Source organism: Crocuta crocuta, unplaced genomic scaffold, assembly GCF_008692635.1.
Source record: "Crocuta crocuta isolate KB4526 unplaced genomic scaffold, BGI_CrCroc_1.0 scaffold231, whole genome shotgun sequence".
In the NCBI taxonomy this organism is placed as follows: domain Eukaryota; kingdom Metazoa; phylum Chordata; class Mammalia; order Carnivora; family Hyaenidae; genus Crocuta; species Crocuta crocuta.
The window spans coordinates 8,578,156-8,601,256 of NW_027528357.1; positions in this window are offsets into that span (position 1 = coordinate 8,578,156).

Consider the following 23,101-nt stretch of genomic DNA (forward strand, 5'->3'; position numbering starts at 1 on the left):
TGTAAGAACAAACCTGTTACCAATAAATCACTTTGCTGTTTCTATGTCAGTGCTTTTATACAGCTGGTTTGAAAATGAGCTGATGTAAAAAGTAAACCTATTGTCAATTTCCCCAGAGTATGGACGTTGAGTGCATTTATTTTCAATGGAAGAAATTTAATCCATGTAAATAAAAATGCTTACTGGGACATCAAGAATAACATATTTGGATTTAAATAAGTCCTTGTCTTGAACAGCTTAAAGTTTTATTTGGGTGGTACTCTCACCCAATCATCCATCCAGTAAAGGCATTTAACCATAATTTTACTTTTTCTATGTAGTTGAAATTAAAGTAATAGAATATAAATTGCTCTAAAGCCAAGGATTTCTAAAATAAATCACTAAAATATTAAAAACATTGTGATGTTTTTTAGTTTAAAAACTGCTCCAATGAGGATTTTTGCTTTGCTTTGTTTTGTTTTCTGAAGTCCATTTAAAATACAGCTTTCTGTGGTTACTATGCGATAATGGTAGCTCATTATATGATAGAACTGAACAATAATAATTTGCAATCTGTCATGTGTGAAATCTTGCATTGAAGCAGATATACCCAGGCTGGTGAAGTGTGCTCTGTGTCATTGCATTAGATGTAATAGCACAGATTGTATAACAGCATATAATAAAAACCCTGTGTTTCTTCTATGATTAGAAATTTGATTACTCTAAATTATCATTCTGCCAAATGTTTGAAAGATTTTTATAAGTTTAACTGGAACTTTATACATTAATTAAAATTATCCACCACAAATGCAGAAAATCCATTAGGAAGCACAAAGTTTGCTCTACCTGGTTATTTTTTACAATCTCAAGAAGATTTGAATAAATGTCATGTTCAATTTAACCCATTATCCTATTGTGTTTTATTCTGTAATGAATATGGAAAAGATGATGAAGGTAGTTTACCAATGAGACAGGCCATGACACTCATATACTGATAAAATTATCATGTTTCTTATCTCCAATGAAACTAGAAAATTAAAATTGTTAGGAGAATGACCCTTGTGTAAAATTGAAGTCTTATATTTGAATGTTGTGACAAAGAAAAACTTTGAGGTGTATTATGCCCTGTACCAATGCCACAACTTGGACACATACAATGTAGTGTGCTGCATCAATATTTGTTAACCTGCTCATGTTGGTAAAAATTTCCCTAGGTTTATTCAATAATCATAAAGTTATCATTATATACATGATGAAAAAAACAAAAATAAAACAAAAACAAAGAAACAGTTCTGTGTGTGGGTATATGTGCCTAAATTTTATCCATGTGAAGTATGTTTGAAAGTTAACTTCAGGTAGGTATGAAATGCAAAATGTGGGTTGCCAGGTTGGGTAAGCAAATGTAGAATCTTCATGGAATGGGAAAGTAAGTGGTCTTATGGTTAATTGACATTAGTTTAGGATGGACAAAATAAAGAGTTTGCTTGCCTGTCTTTTTAAGAAGAGTAGGATAGCTAGTTAGGATGCCAACATAAAGAATATGCCCTAGTCAAGAAATGTATGCACAGAGATTCATAAGCAGCAGACTTTTTGAAATTGGGTACTTTCAATCTAAAAAAAAAAAAGGCAGATGAAGAAAATTAAGTTAAAAAATCAAATATCCATTAAAAACTCATTTTCTTACTGAAAAATCTCTACCAATCCAGAATTTTGTGGTGGTATCAAATTTCATAAGATAGGCTAAGTACTGGCAGTAACAAAAGTAGGTATTTAATCAATGATAGTAGTAATAATAATAATAATAACTAAAATTTCTTGATCTAAAATGATGTGCAGGAAACATTTCAAAGTACTTACCATATATTAACTTATTAAATCTTCTTGACAAATCTATGAGTCTGATATTAATTTTATGCCCATTTTTTAGATGTAAATATTTAGACAAAGAGTGATTGGCATGCCCAATGCTGTGAGAGTTAGTGGTGGAGCCAGGATTTGAATTTAAAAGATCTGGATTGGGAAATATAGATCTCTTAATTATATCTATAATGCTATTTATTGAGAACTTTGAAAGAGTTAACAAATTTATGTTCTGGTTTTTGTTGCTAATTAATATTTTGGTCAGTAATATATTATTAAAAACCTTTTAGTTTTATGTTACTAATGGTCTAAAATTTAAGTCAACTAACATTGAAATTGACCATTTCTATTCATTAATATGCAATCTAAGGCCCTTCCAAACATCTTTGGAATTTTTCGATATGTCAAGTTTGATGGAATGAAATGAAATCTAAAATGAAATCTGAAGAGGATTTGGTTGTGTTTAACTGTTCATGTGAGGAAAAGAGTGAAAAATTTAGGTGAAAAAATTCAGAGTAGAAGTCAAATGTATATGCCACAAACATTGTACTGCCTCTAAGTTTCTAAGTTNCTAAATTATAGTATATATATATATTTTTTAAAATGTTTATTTATTTTTGAGAAATACAGAGCATGAGCAGGGAAGGGACAGAAAGAGAGGGAAACACAGATTTCCAGGCAGGCTCCAGACTCTGAGCTGTCAGCACAGAACCCGATGCGGGGCTCCAACCCACAAACCGAGAGATCATGGCCATAGCCCAAGTCAGACACTTAATCGACTGAGCCACCCAAGCACCACATATAATATACATTTCTTTGATTCTCTTTTTTTTTACTTTTTACTTTATATTACCACTATTTATGAAATTTCCTTGACTCCATGATGTTCTCATCTGCTTGAGATAAGGTCCTTATTTACATCATCTATTGACCGAAAATCGAATGATAATAAAAGAAGACGACATACATTGAACACTTGCTATGTACCAGAGTCTGTGCTAATCTACTCTGTCTTCATTGCTACAGCAGTATTTACAATAGCATGAAGTCCTGATAAATTAAATAAGCTTTCAGTTCATACCACTTTAAGTGGTGAGGTTGGAGTTATTTCTGTTAACTCCAGAGCTTCGTATGAGAGAATAGGGAGTGGAGAGTGTGATGAAAAAGTGAATGAATATATGAATGTACACATGAATGACGCATGGTTCCCAATATCACCTTGAAATTCATAGAGCTAATTTTTACTGTATGTGCTATAAAACTTTTTTTTACAAAAATTTCTTACTTTAATAAAGTGTCTCCTTATATTGTGAAACTCTTTCTCACTAAGTGCATTTATTTTCAGGATGTAAACAATTGAATGATCTATTCACATATTATATATTGTGTAACTAACAACAGATTATTGTATTTATGGTTATTTTGGACACATTTTTTAAAAGCTTTTAAAACAGAGTTGTGAGTCATGTACCAGTATAACCATACTGTAGAATCGAACTATAATTTACTATTCTCAATGAGATTTACACTGTCTTTTACCAATTTTATGATGATAATTAGAGTTCTTTTACTTCCACTCAAAGAATTCCCATTAGCATTTCTTATAAGGCAGGTCTAGTGGTAATGAACTCCTTCAGTTTTTATCTGCTCAGGAAAATATTCTTCCTTTGTTTCTGAAGGATAGCTTCACTGGGTATAGCATTCTGGGTTGACAGTTATTTTATCTCAATATTTGAATATGTCATCCTATTCTCTCCTGGCCTGAAAAGTTTCTGTTGAGAAATCCGTCAATAATCTAATGGGGGTTCCCTTTTGTGTAACTTTTTTCTCTTGCTACTTTAAATTTTTTTTCTTTGACTTTCAATAATTTAATTATAAAGTATCTTAATGTAGCCCTATTCAGGTTCAATCTATTTGTGGTCTTTTGGGTCTGATGGATCTTGATGTCCATTTTCCCCCCCAGGATAGGGAAGTTTCCAGATATTATTGTTTTAAGTATAGTTTATGTCCCTATAGTTTCTCTCTCTTCTCCTTCTGGGACTCTACTAATGCAAATATTATTTCTTTTTATTGTGGTTCATAATCCCCATGAGCTTTCTTCACCATTTTTCATTTTTTTATTCTTTCTGCTCCCATGATTGGGTAATTTCCAATGTCTTATCTTTCAGGTCATCCTGTCTTCTGAATGGTCAAATCTACTTTGAAACTCCCTATTTAATTCTTTAGTTTAGTTTTTCTTTTTTTTTTTTAACTCTAGGATTTCTGTTTGATTGTGTTTTGATGGTGGCTACTTCCTTCTCAAGCTTCTTGTTTTGTTTATGCATTGGTGTCTTAATTTCATATAGTTGTCTATGTTTTCTTGTAGTTTTTTTAATGTTAATTTATTTTTGAAAGAAAGAGACAAAGCGTCAGCAGTGGAGGGGCAGAAATGGAGGGAGACACAGAATCTGAAGCAGGCTCCAGACTCAGGGCTGTTAGCACAGAATCTGACACAGGGCTAGAATCCATGAACTTTGAAACCATGACCTGAGCTGAAGTAGGACGCTCAACTGACTGAGCCATCCAGTAGCCCCCCTCTTGTAGTTTTCTAAACTTTCTTAAAAAGGTTACTTTGAATTCTTTGACAGTTCATAGATCACTTATTAGAATTTTATTACTTTCCTTTGGTGGTGTCATATTTATCTAATTGTCATGATCCTTGATTCCTTACATTGGTATCTGTGCAATTGGGTAGTGAGGTTCCTTTTCCAGACCTCACAGATATGCTTTAGCAGAGATAGTTCTTTACCAGTCAGCTCAGGTGGCATTTCAGTGTGACTGTTCATAATTTCTTTGGGTAGATAAGGCCTGCTCTTAGAGTGTATTTTTGGCCTAGGCAACTGTTTGAGCTCTGAGGAGAGGGATAAGGAAGTATGCCACTGACTAAGAACAGATGGATAAAACTGCTAACTTTGTTTCCAACCCAAGTGAGGCTATAGGGTCTGCGGTTGCCTCAATTCCCTTGTCTGATTTACTTGATGGTTGGGACTGGGTACTATATTCAAGAGTAGAAGGCACTGTAAATTAGCTCCCCTGTCCTGGGGGCAGAAGTCCAGGAACCAGAGCTGTGCAGTATGTTGTTTGGGGGCTCTAATCAGGCCTGAGTGTGCAGTGAACTCCCTTGTAATATGAGGTCACTGGTTTTGATCCGTAGACAAGAGAACCAGCTCTGTGCTCTCTGTTCCAATGCTATTGTATGGAAGGCTGTTGAATGGCCTATGGCACTTCCTGTGTGCCCTGTTTGGGTTCCCTTGTCAGATGTGCTTAGGACTATATTCCGTAAAGAGCAGAGCTATGCATTAGATTTCCTGCTCAGACACAGCAGGAGAAGCTGTTCCAAAACTGGTGAAGCTCTCTCCTTATTGTCTTAACTCAAACTAACCCACAGCTTAAGTTCCTTGGCTGAACATAGCCACTGGCTTTTCTCTGCAAACTATCTCTAGCAGACTTTCTCTCAGTTTAAATGACATTGGATTACACAACTTTCAGGAGTTTTCACCAGCCCCTCTCATCAGATGGGGTTGGAAGACACAGTTCATAGCAGGTGGGGCTTTCCCTTTGCCCCTTGCTCTGTCAAGATGAGGAGGAACTGTTCTAGGCTACTCTCAATTTCCCAAACAAGCTCTCTTGTTGGGAGGGGTCAGGGTTTACTCTCAGCCTTACTTATGAATTAATCTTCCTGCCTGTGTATTGTATGAGAAGCCTGCACACCCAGTACTGCTCTGAGGGCAATTAGTTTTGCCTTCTTGCCTACCCATTTCCAGGAATTGTCATCAGCCCTTCTGATCAGATGTGGCTGGAAAGTACTGTCCACAGTAGTTGGGGCTGTGACTTATCCCCTTAGCTTGGTGGGCAAACCAGGACCTAAGTCCAGCAAAACTCCTTGTATGAGGATTGAATCAGGCAGGTCTATACCCTTCTGAGTTCCCTGATGAAAATACACCCCCAACTTGGTTCTGCAGATGAGAAAAACTGCTGGATAGGATTTCTACTTGGGTACTGCAAGCAGGAATTTGATCTGCCAAGATCCGTATGCTGGTTGTTGCAAGCTCCTTCCTCTTTTTCTGTAACAGTCTAATTCCTAGTGGCTGGACCTTACCAACTTCTCTGCAATTTCCATGGTGGAAAGTCAGAGTAGAGGCTCCCACAAAGTCACCCATAATTCTAGGGGAGGCTGATTGTTCTCTTTGGGTTCTTTTTTCCCACTGAAAGTTCTAGAAACTTAAGGAAGATCTCTCTACCTGCTGCCATTTTGTCCCGGGAGAGGGGCAATATGATCAAGGATAGCCATTTCTCTTACCTTCTAATATAGTCTGTTGTGGTTTTTACGATACTGAAGTTACTACAGTCCAACTCTCATGTTCTAAGATTCTTTCAGTAGTGTGTTATTCTTAAATAGATATTAGTTGTTATTCTTGTGAGGGGAAAGTCAAGTCACAAACAACGTATGTCACTGTCTTGGTGATGTCCTTCTAAGTCATATATTTAACTCTTTAATAGTTTTGCTATTAACAAGTAAAAAAATTTAAATTCAATACTGAAGTTTATTTTTTATATATCCCCTTCCCTAAGATACACCAATAATTGCCAATTTCATTTGAAAGTAAATTACAATATCACAAAACATTGCATTTTAAACTTGACTGTAACACTTTGAAGAGTACACTATCTATGCAAATTTGTGCTTAATGGGACAAGGAGAAGATTTGGGTTTGGTGATCAAAGAAGACTTTAAATCTTTATAAGGAGAAGAGTAAATAATTTACAACCTAAAGTTTAAGTAGTGGCTTATAGATAATTTAGTATATATTATATGCTCTTAGAAATGGGAGTTTTATAGCCCATTTGATTGCCCTGTATTCCTCTAGCTTTGTCAGTCTATTGAATATTCAATATTCTTATCAGATAGCATTTCTTTCCCATATAATCTATTGGGAAGAACGCATTTCTTAATGATGTAGTTGATAATATTTATTCATACTTAATTTTTAGTAACTGTACATCTATATTAAATCAAATATGTATCTGTAAATTTATATTCCTTGTCATTAGGAGTCATAAGTAACTACTGGGAATATATGTAAGAGTTATAAGCTACAAGTTAGTTCAAGCAAACAATCTAGTGTTTGTGTAAACTGTACATCCAAAAGTATGCTAAGGACCTATAAGGGTGACCAAAATATAAGACAGTGTCTTTGCCTATAAACCTGGAGAAAATAAGTGAAGACCAATTAAGAGCTAAAGAGTGAGATACTGATGGAACGCCAGGGTGGTTCATTTGGTTAAATGTCCGACTACGGCTCAGGTCATGAGCTCACAGTGTGTGGGTTCCAGCCCCGCATCGGGCTCTATGCTGACAGCTCAGAGCCTGGAGCCTGCTTCAGATTCTGTGTCTCCCTCTCTCTCTGCCCCTGACCTGCTCACTCTCTGTCTCTCAAAATAAAATAAAGACTTAAAAAAAAAACAACAGTGAGATACTGATTTTAAGGTGAATACAATTCAGAGAATAGAAGCTCTCTCTGGGCTGAAACTCAATGGAAGGGGTCAGGAGTGAATACTCAAAGAGAAGAAAGAGATTGGAAAGCATAAGACTTTCTGTGATTGAAAGGAATCCAGACAAAAGGAATCTGAACAAATTTGTAGTTCTTGAAGTGATGCATAAGATTAGACACTGAGAGTTGACCTAGGCAAACCCTGAAGAAATCAGGGATCAGTAAAAGGAAAGAGAGACAAATTTGGAAGGGAAAAAATTGCTTGAGAAGTCAAGAGATGAATTCTCTGTGCAGATACAGAAGGTTAAAGTGAGGAAAAAGCAGCCACTGATTTCAGAATGGGTCTCAAGTTTCAGCCTGCAGAAATAGAAAAGAAGACATATTTTTAAGTCAAAATTATGGTTAAAAGAGAAAAATCATTAAGTACAGTAAAAATTGCAAAATGGAAGACAAGTGCATATATTATTTATTCTCTAAGAATGGTTATAATCATGATTAGTGGTTGAATGAAAGCTATTTCAGTGCTACATGTTTACAGTTCACTTAAAATAATAATTTCCTTCATCCACATAAGATTATATCACTTGTTATTAAAAACTTTGTGTGTTCATATTCAGCATAATTTAAAAACAACTTTGAGAAATCAGGTTAGTGTTAGCTACTATTTTCTCTTGCCAAGTTTTTGAAAGAAGATAAATATTAATACTGAGATGTTAAAATTTCTTGAACGTAGTATGGCTTTTAAGTGTCAGAACTCCGATATTTTAATACTAGTTGTATGGTCTTTTATCACTCTTCCACATTTGTACTCTGTTTATTGAACAACTGTGTTTATGTATATTAAATGTATTATACACAATACACATATATCATCTTCTATACTGTATATTATGACACATAATATGTTAATGTTTTAATTAAAATAAATGCTTCATTTTTTAACTAATTTTTTTATTGTTCCTTAAAAATGCATTAGCTTTTACTTATTTTTTAACCCATTTATTGAGGTATGAAAGACATGCAAAAGGCTATCCATATTTAATATATACAACTTGATGAATTTGGCCATAACTATACATCCATGAGATCATCACCAGCACCAAGGCCATAAACGTATCCAACATTGTGACATTAACTTCTCAATCTAAATGCTATAAAACTTCAGTGTACTCAAATATATTCTTCTTCTTCATCGTCTTCGTCTTCGTCTTCTTCTTCATCTTTGTCTTCATCTTCTTCTTTTGAAAATGTTTATTCATTTATTTTTGAGACAGAGAGGGTAAGTGGGGTAGCTGCAGACATAGGGGAGAGAGAATCCCAAGCAGGCCCCATGCTGTCAGCTCGGAGCCCCATCACAACAAGAGGCTGGATTGCATGAACCATGAGATCATGGCATGATCTAAAATCAAGAGTTGGTTGCTTAACTGACTGAGACACCCAGGTGCCCCTACTCAAAGATATTCTGATTGGTAGATATCAATAAAATTTAGAGGGTCTGAACCTAGAAGAAGTTGAACTCTTAAATAATAATTTCCCTTAATGCCTGGTGTTTATGAAGTCTTTAATAATAGCACAGGGATTTAAGTTTACCAAAACCAATGCCTTTTCCCTGGGGGGTGGGGGGGGGCTCTATTCTTGGGGAACACTGAGGTAGTAACTGGCTCAGAAAGGGAAAGGGGAGAAAAAATTAAAGAGAAGATGCTTCAAGGAAGGGCACACCATTTGGGGAGATTTACAAATGAGGCAATCTTAAGTATTCACAGATTTCATTGGTGTTAGATAAAGAATTGATCAGTGAGCCAGTTTGAGTTCAAATTGTATTTGGAAGCCTACTCATACTGAGTAAAGCATGAAGACATTTATATAGTCTGATTTTCCTTTCTCTTTTTGTTATAAATGATCTCTCAAATAAACAATCTTCTTTATATTCAAAAGTTTCCCAAAGTAACTATTTCAAATCCCAACTGTCCCTGGTGAAATTGTGTCAGTTAAAAAGAATCCCATGATTTAACTTTATAGTGAAAACCCCAGAAAGGCAACAGGTGTTTTGTCTGGGTGAGGTGAGGTTTTTGACTAAGAAAGCCCTAAGAGAACTGCTGAGTAGTGTGCTTATGCAAACCTGTAACTCTGGAACTTGGTAAAAAATTAGTCTTGCCCAACTGGAGGCCACACCCCAGGCGGCAACATTAACAGTAGTTCTCAGGTATTGGTAGTGATTTTTAAAAAACAGTTCTGTTGTCATAACAACTATATGTCAAGAAATAAGCTTCACAGTCAAGCTAATAAACATATTATTATCAAAATTTGTATTTTCTAGGTTTTCAGATAACTGGAAGAATGTGGTATGTATTTTCTTGTCTGACTTTTTGTAACCAGCACAACTATTTTGAGAGTCATTCCTGTGATAGCATATATCAATAGTTCCTTTTTATTTTGGAATAGCATTGTGTTATATAGCTAGGCCATAGCTTGTTTAGTGATTTATCTGTTGATGGATGTTGTAGACTAAATGTTTGTGCCCCTCTTAAATTTATATGTTGAAGCCCTAATCTCCAGTGTGACGTATTTGGAGACAAAGCCTCTAAGGAAGTAACTAAAGTTAAATGAGCTCATAAGGGGAGGGGAGGCTGATCCAATAGGATTAGTGGCCTTATAAAAAGAGACATCAGAGAGCTTTTTCTCTCTCCAATGAGCACAGAAAAAAAGGCCATGTGAAAATATAACAAGAAGGCAGCCACCTGCAAGCCAGGAAGAGAGCTCTCAAAAGGAACAAGTTGTCTGGCACCTTGGTCTTGGACTTCCCAGGCTCTAGAACTGTAAGAAATAAATTCCTGTTGTGTGAGCAATGCAATCTGTGGTATTTTGTTATGGTAGCTAGGGTAGCTAGAGTAAACTAATATAATGGACATTTGGATTGTTTGCAGGTTTTGCTACTGAAAATAAAGCTATTATTCATGTATAAACGGAGTTACCATATTTAGCCAATAAAAATATAAGTCACGCTGTTACATCTGAATTATTTCTGATTGCTTTATGTGCACTGACATAATTGCACATATTGCACTTACAGTAAAAATTATTCTTTATTTGAAATAAGTTATAATTATCTAAACTTAAAATTTCCTTAATTTTCTCTACAGATTTTACTCTTCTTAGAAGGCTTTCCACACTCCCCTCTCCCCCCTCCCGGAATTTGCATGTAAAACCTTGCATTTAGGGGGGCCTAGGTAATTCAGTTGTCCAAGTGTCTGAGTCTTGATTTTGGCTCAGGTCATGATCTCATGGTTCATGAGATTGAGCCCTGAATCAGACTGCACTGCCTACTTGGGATACTCTCTTTCCTTCTCTCTCTGCTCCTCCCCTGCTCTCTCTCTCTCTCTTTCTCTCTCTCAAAGTAAAGAAATAAACTAAAAAACAAAAAAACAAAAGCTTGCAGGTATGGTTTATGTTCCATTTACACTCTAAGTAGCTATATCCAACTTAATTTTTTTCCCCATTGAACGTTAATAGTGAGAAACTTCATTAAACATTAGTATTATGAACTGGTATGCTACATCATCTGACATAAAATTAACATCTTTGAGAAGTAATCTTCCAATTTGATTTTTATAAATCACAATGTCATTGTTACAATTATATCATTGTTCAAGACATACTTGTGTTTCTGTCTTCAGGATTCCATTGCATCTCTTGGTCAAGACTTAAAATATACTGTCTACTGCCAAAAAGGAAGAACATTGCTATAATATTTTATTCCTTTCTCTCCAATAACACATGTGATGATTTCATTTATTTCCATGCTGGAACAGTATTTAGCAATATCCAGGTAAAATAATTAAATTTTTCAAGAGATGAAATCCATTCAGACAGTCATGGCAAATGCCTTAATATTTATCCACTTAAAGTTGGAATTCCTTTTCTCTTTATTAGTAACATTGTCCCTTCTAAGACAGTCTTAACACCTAAAAGGAGAATCTTTCTTTTTTTTTCTTTTTTTCTTTTATAATAATTTTATTTTTTTCAATTTTTTATTTTGTTTTACAAATAGTTTATTGTCAAATTGATTTCCATATAACACCCAGTGCTCATCCCCACAAGTGCCCTCCTCCATGCCCATCTCCCCCCTTCCCCCCACATCCATCGGTCTTCAGTTTGTTTCTCAGCATTCAAGAGACTCTCATGGTTTGCCTCTCTNGAAAATCTTTCTTTAACACATTCAACAATTTCTTTTAAGTAATGGAGCATTTCAATAATACAGTTTGCTTTTCTTTCAATTTCATTTATTAAAGAGAGTCAATGGAATTTTGAATGCACAAAAAATTTTAAAAATACAAAATATCAACAAAATCACAAATGTCATTTAATTGCTCAATTCAAACAATGTAAATTAAACTAGAGTAATATTTCATGACAATTACTTCAATGTCAGAGAAAGGACATCAGATGCTGTTTGAGAAGCATTACGCAGAATATGGGTACGACCCCTTAACAGCTTCAAGAGAATCATCCATGCATTCTTTCAACTTTGAATAAACATTGTACTGTCATACAAATATCTACAAAAACTTGTAGTTATATTGCTGCTACTACAAACGTATGATTTTTCTCATTAACTTTAATTTTAATGAGTCTCTGCAAAAATTTGCTCTTGCTTCTGAAATCTTATCTGGAAGAAATGTTACTTGCAATAGATTTATAAGTAAACCTTCTTCATGACAAAAGTATTGCAAAGCCATAACTTCTTTTCTGCATTATGATTACTTATACTCTGGTTATGCCATAAATGTAAGGAAAAATGACTGTTCATTATTGGAGTTTTTTCATCCAGGCATTTGAAAACTTGCATGGCCTTTCGCAGTCATAAAATGCTTTCAGTAGACATATATTTACACAATCATTTGAGCTAAAAGACCGATGATGGTATGCAGTTTGGAAGGTCATCACATCTTTTGCTGTGATGATTTTATCTTCTTCATCTGAATTTCTCTTAAATAGAATTGTTAATTAAAATCATTTTGGTACTAATTAAGGAAATCATACATCTCTTATGTATACCTCTTATATACCTAATATATGCTGATTTATATCTGACTTCCCATGACTTTTGAGATTGAGTGAAAAATTGCCAATGCACAAAGAGCTTCACATTTTTTTCTCTATCTATTGTTCAGAATATTGAACATGAAATTTATACTTGTGTGTTGGTCTGTTGGCATTCAAACATGTAAAAATAGAAATCGAAATAATAGGAAGTAAAGCAAGAATTGAAAACAATTTAACTATCTCATGGACACATGAATGCATCTGTCACTCTAATTCCTAACTCATAACTAACTGATCATAAACAGAGTTGAACTATTAAAAGTTAATGAACTTACAAACTAAAAATAAATTGAAGTAATTTTGACAATTAAGTAATTTGAACTTACTGTGGTAAAAAAGTAGTTTTAATTGTTGAATTTATGTAAGTTTTCAAAAAAAATCAGAATGCAGAATGTTTAGAGGATCTTGTAAATACCAATACAGAATGGAAACCAGAACTCATTCGATACAAGACATGCTTATATATACTGGATGCCTGGTAACCTTCTGTACAAGTCTTTTTATAGATATATGATTTCACTTCTGTTGGGGAAATGCTTTAGAGTGGAAAGGCTAAGTCATATTATAAGTTTGTGTTTAATGTTTGTAAACTCTCAAATTTATTTCCAAATTGATTTTATGATTTTGCATTCCTATCAGCACTATATCAGAGTTCCTGATCTTCCATTTAATTTCCTAAACTTAGTATAGTTAGTATGTTAATTTTTAGCCATTCTGAAAAGTATCTATTGGTATTCCGTCATCATATTAATTTGCAATCCTCTAAAATTGATGATATTAACATTTTTTCATGTTCTTAGCTTATTTTCCATCCTTCTATCATCTATCTAATATCTATCTATTATCTATCTTTCAATCATCTATCTAATTAAGTGTCTATTCAAATAATTTGCTCATTTTTTATGGGGTATTAGTTTTCTTAAAATTGGTGTTTTTGATTTTTTCAAAAAATATATTCTGACTATAAGTTCTTTATCAGATATATGATTTGCAAATATTTTTTGCAAGCCAGTAACTTATCTTTTTCTTCTCTTTATAATACCTTTCAAAAAGCAGAAACATTTAATTTTCTAACTACTTTGCATTTCTGGTAATTTTTTTCTTGTTGTGTGGTAGGTATTTTTGCATTCCTATAAATATTCTTAAGTTCTATTGTAGCATGATGTTAAGTTACCTACCATTTTTTAATCTTTCTAGTCTTTCTGTTAATATTTTTAATATTTGTTACATCAGAGCAGAGGTCAGCGTAAGGGCAATATTTCTTAAATATTTTTTATTATCCTCTAGGAAGGGTTTTGGATTTTTTCCCTAACTTCTTTCCTTTCACAAAATTCAATGCCACGATTATATAGTATTTCCATTTATATACTGTGACTCATTAGAGGTATATAATACATTGGGATATCTCAAATTTTCTTGACTCTGGTTAATTTAAATCAGAAATTGATTTTAGCCTATTGTCCCATATTGAGAATACATGATCTAAGGATACCTATTTCCTACTACTGATAGCTTCTCTCTTTCTTCTCCTTCTGTCACTCTGTCCAAAGCACATCATAAGATTTCTATCCATCTGTTGGGAACAGGAACTCTTCCCAAACCTGTATCAGGGCCAGCCACTGTTACTTCTAATACTTTTGAGCTGTTTTTTTCTTTGGCCCTGAGTAGTTCTCTCACACTGTGTGCTAACTTGACCTCAGCTAAATGTTTATGGTCAAGCTTTTGAAAATCTCTGGAGCTCTCTCTCTCTCTGCGTAGCAGTTTCTTTTCTTATATTCTGCTTTGTGAACTCTTGGTGCTTTGCTTTCTGGACTCTCAGATCCATCTCCTTAGGTGATCCACTGTGTTTTATCTGTATTTTCCCTCCCTGTTCTACTTCTTAGAAATTCTCTCAAGGCAAGGAGCTGGTACAATCATAGGGCTTACCTCAATATGTCTCATTTCTTAGAGACCAGTGTCTTTCATTCCCTGAAGAATTGTTCTGAAACCTTTGCTCATGTATTTTGATTTTTTGTTTTTTGAGTGATGGAGTAAATCTGGTCTCTGATATTACATGTTGGATTGAAGCAGGCATTTCCCTTCATAAATTTTTGAAATGGTAATGCAAGATAGAAATTTGTCAAAAGGACAAGCGCTTAAGAATTAACCTTTTAAACTCTTTGATCTCGGAGCCCATTCAAGGGTGGAATTAGTTTTCCTCTGCCTATCCTTTCTCCATAATTTTTTAAATAGGAGAACAATCCTCAAGACTCTGGACAAACATATAGACAGTAAAAATAGGCTTTAGAAGACTCAGAATCAATTTCCTCAAGTGAATTAAGAGGCAATTAAGAGTAAACAAGATGGTGGTTGCGTAATACTGTGAATGTACTAAATGCCACTGATTTCTCACTTTACTTTTATATTATGTGGATTTCAATTCAATAGATTATTTTTAAAAACTCTCAGTTTCTTTTAAAGTTATATATAATATATATATTATATATATAGTGAAATGTTCTCCTATCCTACTTCCTTCTACATTAGTCCCATGATATTCATAAGAGATATGGTTTATGGTTTTTCCAAGTTCCCTAATACACTGATTACACCAAAAGATAATTCTTCTTAACCAGAATAAGAATCAACCATACCATTTTAAACTATTTAAGCTGACTCATGTCCCACTCTCAGATATGATTTTATTAGGTCTATATTTATGGCCTTGGCATCTGTATTTATGAAATGTTTAGATGTCTCAATCTACATCGTTTGTAGTGAATTCTGCGCCAAATCACAAAACTATCTCCTATTTATATTAGGCACAATTTAATTGATAAACATTATAACTTTAGACTTCCACATTAAAATTGAACACTATATATATTTTTTTCTTTTTCTTATTTCTGAGAGAGAGAGAAACAGCGTGAGAAGGGGAGGGTCAGAGAGAGAGGGAGATATAGAATCTGAAGCAGCCTCCAGGCTCTGAGCTAGCTGTCAGCACAATGCTCGATGTGTGGCTCGAACCCACCAACCATGAGATCATGACCTGAGCCAAAGTCGGACACTTAACCGACTAAGCCACCCAGGCGCCCCAGAGCACTATATTTTCTTGGAAGGTAAACTCCACAAAATTACACTCTACAATGAGTGTTGCATGATTGAGCATGCACTTACCTGATGCAAAACCAAAGTGGAGATGATGACTAATACAGTTCAGTACCTGTTCAACATCTAGAATTCTAAGGCAATATGCACTACTGTAGGGAGAAGCCAGTTAAGATCAGTACATCTTCTTCTGGGTCATCAGCATCAACCTTTATAAAACAAGAAGAATGGGAAAATGAGGTGAGGGAAAAGAGAAGGAAGACAGCTGTAACTAGAACATGAAAGATCAGCTGAAGAGGATAATCTGAGGCTCTAGGTTCAATCTTTGCAAGAATATTACCACCACTGGGCCACCGATAAATAAAAGAAGGGTAAGACACTCTTTCTCTTGATGGGAATGGCAAGTTTCAGGAAGAGCATATAGAGTAAAAAGTACTGTTGAGGGTAGTTTGGAAAACACGGTCTTTCCCTAGACATTAAAAAAACTGTTTTATTTTGCACACTGATAAATAAAATTGCTAAGGACCCTTAAAAGTTTTAGGTATCTTTTAAATCAAAATTGTGCTACATACTATTTTTATCTGATTATGTGAACAGATTTCCAGTTATTTAAGATTTCCTAGGTATTTTAATTGTTTATAATTTACCAGAAATAAATGTTTCTTCACCTTTATTTTTCAGAATTTGTTACTGGATTCAAAAATATCTTAAAATATCTGTCATTCTTCAGAGTATTAAACATAAACAACATGAGCATGTGAAGTTTTTACCTCTGTAAAGTTAGTTAAACTTGTTACAAAAAGTGTGATTTCCAGAAATATCTGTGAGGTTTTGTTGTTATTGTTACAAAAATTCAGTACAACCGGAAGATCATGAATAGGTACATACAAAGATGCTCAGCATCACTAATCACAAGGAAATGCAAATCTAAACCACAGTGAGATAACACCTGTCAGAATGGTTATTATCAAAAAGACAAGAAATAACAAGTGTTGGTGAGGATGTGGAGAAAAGAGCACTTTCCTCACTCTTGATGTGAATGTAAGTCTGTATAGCCACTAATGGAGGACAGTCTGGAGGTTCCTCAAAAAACTAAAAATAGGATTACCATATGATCCAGCAATTCCACTTCTGGGTATTTATCTAAAGAAAACAATAACACTAATTTGAAAAGATACATGCATTCCTATGTTCATTGCAGCATTATTCACAATAGCCAAGATATGGAAACAACCAACATGTCCATTATTGAATGAATGCATAAAGATCTGATAGAACAAAGAAGATGTGGCATGCACACACACGCACACACACACACACATACACACTAAAATACTACTCAACCATAATAAAATAATTAAATCTTGCCATTTGCAACAACATGGATGAGGATATTATGCTAAGTGAAATAAGTCAGAGAGATGAAAGCAAGTATACCTATGATTTCACTAATATGTAAAATCTGTAAAACAAAACAAATAAAAAATAAGTACAAATTCATAGCTACAAAGAACAGATTGGTGGGTGCCAGAGGGAGGGGGAATGAGGGGTGGGCAAATGAGAGAAAAAGGACAGAGGTGCAAACTTCCATCATAAAGTAAGTCATTGGGATATAATGTGACAATTGTCAATGATATTGTATTGTATATTATGAAAATTATGTATTTTATGGTGATGGGGGAAGCCAGACTTATCATGGTGATCATTTTGCAGTGTATACAAATACCAAATCATGATGTTGTGTACCTTAACAATCAATATGATCAGTATAATGTTACATGTCAATGATACCTTACTTTAGAAAAACTCAGTACAACATATTTCAATTACTATTTGAATATATTCTAATTCCATGATAAATCAATACAATGCCTTTAGATGAGCAACAAAGGAAACAGAGTTAGTTTGGTGGTTACTTTTATGGGTTATTTTCTAACTACAATTATCCTTTCCTTTGGTTTGTAATATGTTTGCTGGTTTAATTGCTTGGTTGAGGTGCTAAGGAGAGGGAGAGAGAGAAATAGGCTGCACACCCAATGTGGAGCTCCAAGCAGGGCTTGATCCCATCAGTGGAAGATCATGACCTGTGCCTAAATCAAGAGTCGGATGCTTAACCAACTGAGCCACCCAGATGCCCCTGTTTTATTCTTTGTTATTTTAAATTAAGTATGGTTTTAGTTATTTCTAGGAACTCTGAAAAAGGAAAATTCTAATTGGCAATATTTCATTAAATAATTATGTATAATATATTGATCAAGTTTATGAAGTGATATTGATGAGGTTTAATTAGATAGACATTTTCTATTGAATAAAACCCAGCTGTAACTTTTTGGTTACAACTGATTTTCATTTTTCTCTGTCTTGAAATTAATCATGATATCATATCAATAATCAATAGAACTTTCAAACTGTCAATGATTTAATAATGTTCCAAATTGAGATTTTATTCTATTCTCATATAAACCTTATACATTTCACCAAAATGTTTTTTATAAATGTGACCAATATTTATAATCTGAGTTACAAAATAATATTTTCTTATCCATTTTTCTGTTACAAATTTTTGTAATAATTTAGTTTTGGGTTACTTTTCTATCATAAGTGAATGGGATATTTGAAAGCATAGGGCTTATAACACACTATTGGGAATTTTTCCAAATATAGTCTAGTCTTCAAGGAATGAAATAATTATTTACATACTACATCAAGACATAAGTTTTTTTTCTTAATTTAATACTATCTATAATGCTATATTAGTATTAATACACTAATATTATACTAATTATACTAATAATTAGTATATTAATGTACTAATATATAATGCTATGTGANTAGTGAAGTAAGCAACATTAAATTGCACTATTTCTTAGTATACTATATTTGTTTTTAATCTGACAAATGGCTTATGTTTTAAGATGTTTATGATCTAGGAAAATAATCCAGGAATTTAATTTTCTAATTCACTAAATTTTAATTCAAGCTATTAATTCAAGTGCTTCCATAGATTTTCAATTAATTCTTTCACATAGTCATTTGAAAATAGTATTTCCATCTCCCTATAGCTTGTATATGTGTGTGGATACACATACATCAGCACATGTTTATGATTTGACATATTTAAAACCACTTTTATGTGAATGTTCTATTTTCCAACAAAACTATAATATTCTTAGTGTCTATCACTTATAAAAAAACAATAGAGTTGTCTTTTAATGTGAGTTTATGATATTTGCCACATCCTTATAAACTAAGAGTTTAAACAGAATCGTGGCTCTAGAGATTCCTGCCCAGAATCTCGCCCAAAGATATGTTGCTCATAGTTGTCATTGGGCTTTCAGATCAGATAATCTAACCCTAGAGACCATTTTTACAAAAAGCACCTCTTGGGAATTAGATCAGGGTTTAAATTTTACTTTTTCAAGTTCCTAGCTCTGTGGCCTTAAGCAAGTTATATAACATTCCTGAGCTTCTGTTTCTTTTTCTGTAAAACTGGCATAATAAAATCTAGTGCAGAGGTATGTTATAGAAGTAGAATTTAAAAATGAGTGCACATTATCTGGTAGATCTTAAGCATAAGTTGACAGTTAAATTATTTTATTATTTTCATAAATTGTTTTCTGTTAGAGATGAAGAAACTTTCATCTTCAAAATAGATTGGCTCCACCTAAAACATAGGAAGATTTTATATCTATTCAACACTTCATTCAAGTGAATCAGAGGATTTAAGGCTATCAAATATATACTGAATTTAGGTAGACATTTTCACCTAGTAATATAGGGATGAAAGGCAAACTATTTTAGTTAATGATAAAAAGGGGACTGAGTAATGCATGGAGAAAAAAGCATATTCCTAAATCATTCAAATAGGTCTTAGATAAGCAACATTTCTTTTTTTTTGTTTTTTGTTTTTTACAAATAGTTTATTGTCAAGTTGGTTTCCATATAACACCCAGTGCTCATCCCCACAAGTGCCCTCCTCCATGCCCATCTCCCTCCTTCACCCCCACACCCATCAGTCCTCAGTTTGTTCTCAGTATTCAAGAGTGATTAGCAACATTTCTTAACTAGATAATTGAGGTAATCTGTGGATTGCTATGGGTACACAAATAGTATATTTGTTTTGGTGAATATAATCAGTATAGACTCAAATGAATTACTGTTCAGATTTAAAATCTAAGCCATAAAATACTATATTAAATTTGAAATTTAGCATTTTTGTGATTGCTTTCCTTATTCAAAACCATACTTGCTCTAATAGGATATTTATAAGAGCACTGCTTTTTTTTTTTTAAATGGTTTTCTATTCCTAGGCAAATCACTCGTTGGTCTCTGAAGATAAAATTCTTGGTATTTACATCTTTCTGAGCTTTTCCAATCAGCTAGAAATGCAGTTGTGCCTTGTAACTTTGGCGAATTAAATGGAAGTATCTGTAGTCTTTAGAAATCAGAAATAAATTTATCTCAGGCCTGATCTATTTACTTATGTTTTTAGAAATTCAATATATTCACAGATGGATATTATGTAGCCACCATTTTGTGGTGTTCTAACATGCAATATATATAACAAATTTCCAGCTAGGTTATTATATGTTTAAGAGTTTTAATTGCTGTGTACTTCAAACATTTTTTATATTGTGCCATCTGGAACATGGAAACGTTAATGAATTTTTAAACTTAATGGGATATGCTTTGCATTAGGAAAGTCTGAAAATTAGTTGCTAACCACTGGTAAATGACAGATTTATTAATACAAACTCACAAAATTGCAATCCATTGCTTTATGCCATTAAGGTAGCAACACATTGTTAAATGCTAGTAAAAGTTGTTCAAACAATTGTCTGGAATGAAATAATTTATAAATATAGTAGCTCTCCTTACTATTCAGAGAAATTGCATCTATAATACCATAACATTTTTTTTCCTTTGCAAGTAGTTTTAGGGAAATATTTTAGATACTAAGAATAATTCACTTAATTTTTTAAAGTATATTTATTTGTTTTGGGGAGAAGGCAGAGAGGGAGAGAAAGAATCCCAAGTTGGCCCTGTGCTTTCAGCATGGAATCCAATGTGGGGCTCAATCTCATGAATTGTGAGATCATGACCTGAGCAGAAATCAGGAGTCAGATACTTTACCAACTGAGCCATCAAGATGCCCCTAATTCACTTACAATTTAAACTAATTTTTAGACATGCTGGAAAAGTCTGATGTTTTCAAGAATTCTTATTTTACCAAAAAGTTTCTGTCTCTGTAATTCAAAGAAACCCTCTTTTTATTAGTCTTCCATTTTTATTGTAACTATGTTTTATGTACATTAAACCTGGCAATAATATAAAATGATTAGCTACCAGAACATCTAACTCTAAAAAGGATAATCCACTGTGCTCCTCTCTTCTAATAATCTTAGTTTCTATATGCTTTGGTGTGCCTCCTTCAATGAATGCACTAAAGAATAGATTCCCTGTAGTTCTGTCAAAAGGAAAAATGCAAAAACTCAGGAATGCAAGCAGTGAACAGAAATCCATTCAATAGTACAAAAAAAAAAAGCAACAACAACAGAGGAAAGAGTTGAAGCAATTTGTTGGGTAAATTGGGGGGGGGGGACTCTTTAAAAATAGCGTATATGTGAAAATTAATATATTATCATGGTTTTTAGAATCATAACTGAACATTTATATAAAGTGTTAAAAACCATAATAAAACCAATTTCAAACCTCTAGTTCAGCAAGCAGCATTAAATTAATCATTACATTCTCTATGAAAATATTCCCTGTAGGAAATTACTAGAATGCCCATGTTATACTAATGTAACATAAAAGATCTTGTTAGCTAGGCATGCATATGATATACTTGTTTTATCTTACAGCTGTGTTATATAAATATATAGATTGTAAGATAGATGTTCACTGCTTAAACTATTGTTTTGATACTAAAACTAGGGTGATTTCAAATAGCTCATATTTAGTTTAAATAATTCCACTAGATGGTTGATGAGAATCCAGATATATTCCTGTAAAATATACTCTGCAAATCATTTTTCCATCAATTCTCATCTCTTCCTCCAAATAGCAACCTTCCTAGAGTTAGAGATGATAAAATGTGGAGGTCAAGGAGAAGGGCTCCCTACAGAGGTTATCAGGGAGAGGAAGTGCCATTGCAGATTTGTAGATGCCAACTCTTCTCAGGTTGGCTGTTTTTAGTACTACCTGCAATTGCAACATGTCTTCCAATCAGGATAAACGGTCTTGTGGGAATGGAGAAAACTGTCTCAGTGAGAATTTAGAAAAATATTAGGATGCACAGCAAAGAATAAAAGACTTTTGGAGATCTCTGGGGAAACAAAGATGTGAGGGGGAGATGAAAGGAGATGGAAATGTGAAACAAAGGAGACATTCAAACAAAAGCACTTCATATCCCTGTCTCTCATAAAGCCACATTTTATTTGAAGTGATGGTATTCTACTGATCTCTAGTCAACCACTTATTGCTTACTCTGAACTCCTGGTGGGCTTTGCATTTACATGCTGTCTACTTTACATAACCTCAGCTATACCAAGTTACTTAAAAGACTTCCAGTAACAGAGACATTATATAGGTTATGTCCTTTCCCTTTGCTCCTAGTATACTTACTATCTAGTCAGTACAAAGCAGTTACATACTTGTTTGCTAATTGTATCATGCACCGCTAACCTGATTTCCTCAATGAGGTCCTAAGCCCTATAAGGGAAAGCAGCCTGTTATTTCTTATTGTTTACAACATTTATCTCAAAATACTTTATTCACAATAAATATTGTGATATTGATATATTGATAACACTTCCATTGGCAACTCATGTTTTTCTAGTGTTTTTTTGAAGGGGGGGTTCTGTAAACTTTTGTAGTTTCTTGTTATAGAGTTGGCTGTTTTATGACAGGAAAAGATGGTTTACCTTACCTCAACATCAATCTATAAAAGTATATACAGATAGTAAACTATGATAAATTTTAGTTAAATTAATTCTTTTAATTCTTTTCAAAGTATAACCAACATTTGTATGAAAGATGGAATTTCAAAGATAGAATTAGAGCATAGGGATTTTGTTTCTTTTTTAGTTAGCTTCTCTGCCCATTTAGTAGCTGTGTAAACTTTGAGTAAGTTATTTAACCTCTCTCTATCCCAGTTAGGTTATGAAATTAATTGCTCATACCTCAAAGGTTGTTAAAAAATTAAATAAACGAGTTAATGTTGTACAATAAAGAATTTAGCTGGACTTTCATCCTGGTCCCTTGGAATTTCCCTAGCAATAAAAGTGTCTTTGTTTTTCACAGACCTCACAAGACAATCATGATGGGCCTGTGGAAGTTTCAGGATATGATTAGAGGGTTGGAGCATTGAGCCCTGTGGTACCAACTTAATCTCACGACCTCTGGGGAGAAAGGCTATCAATTGTGCTCAATCACATGGCTATTGATTCAATCAATCATATTTACGTAATGAAACCCCAATACAAACTCTGGACAACTGTACATGAGTGCACTTCCTTGGTTGGTAATCATATAATGAT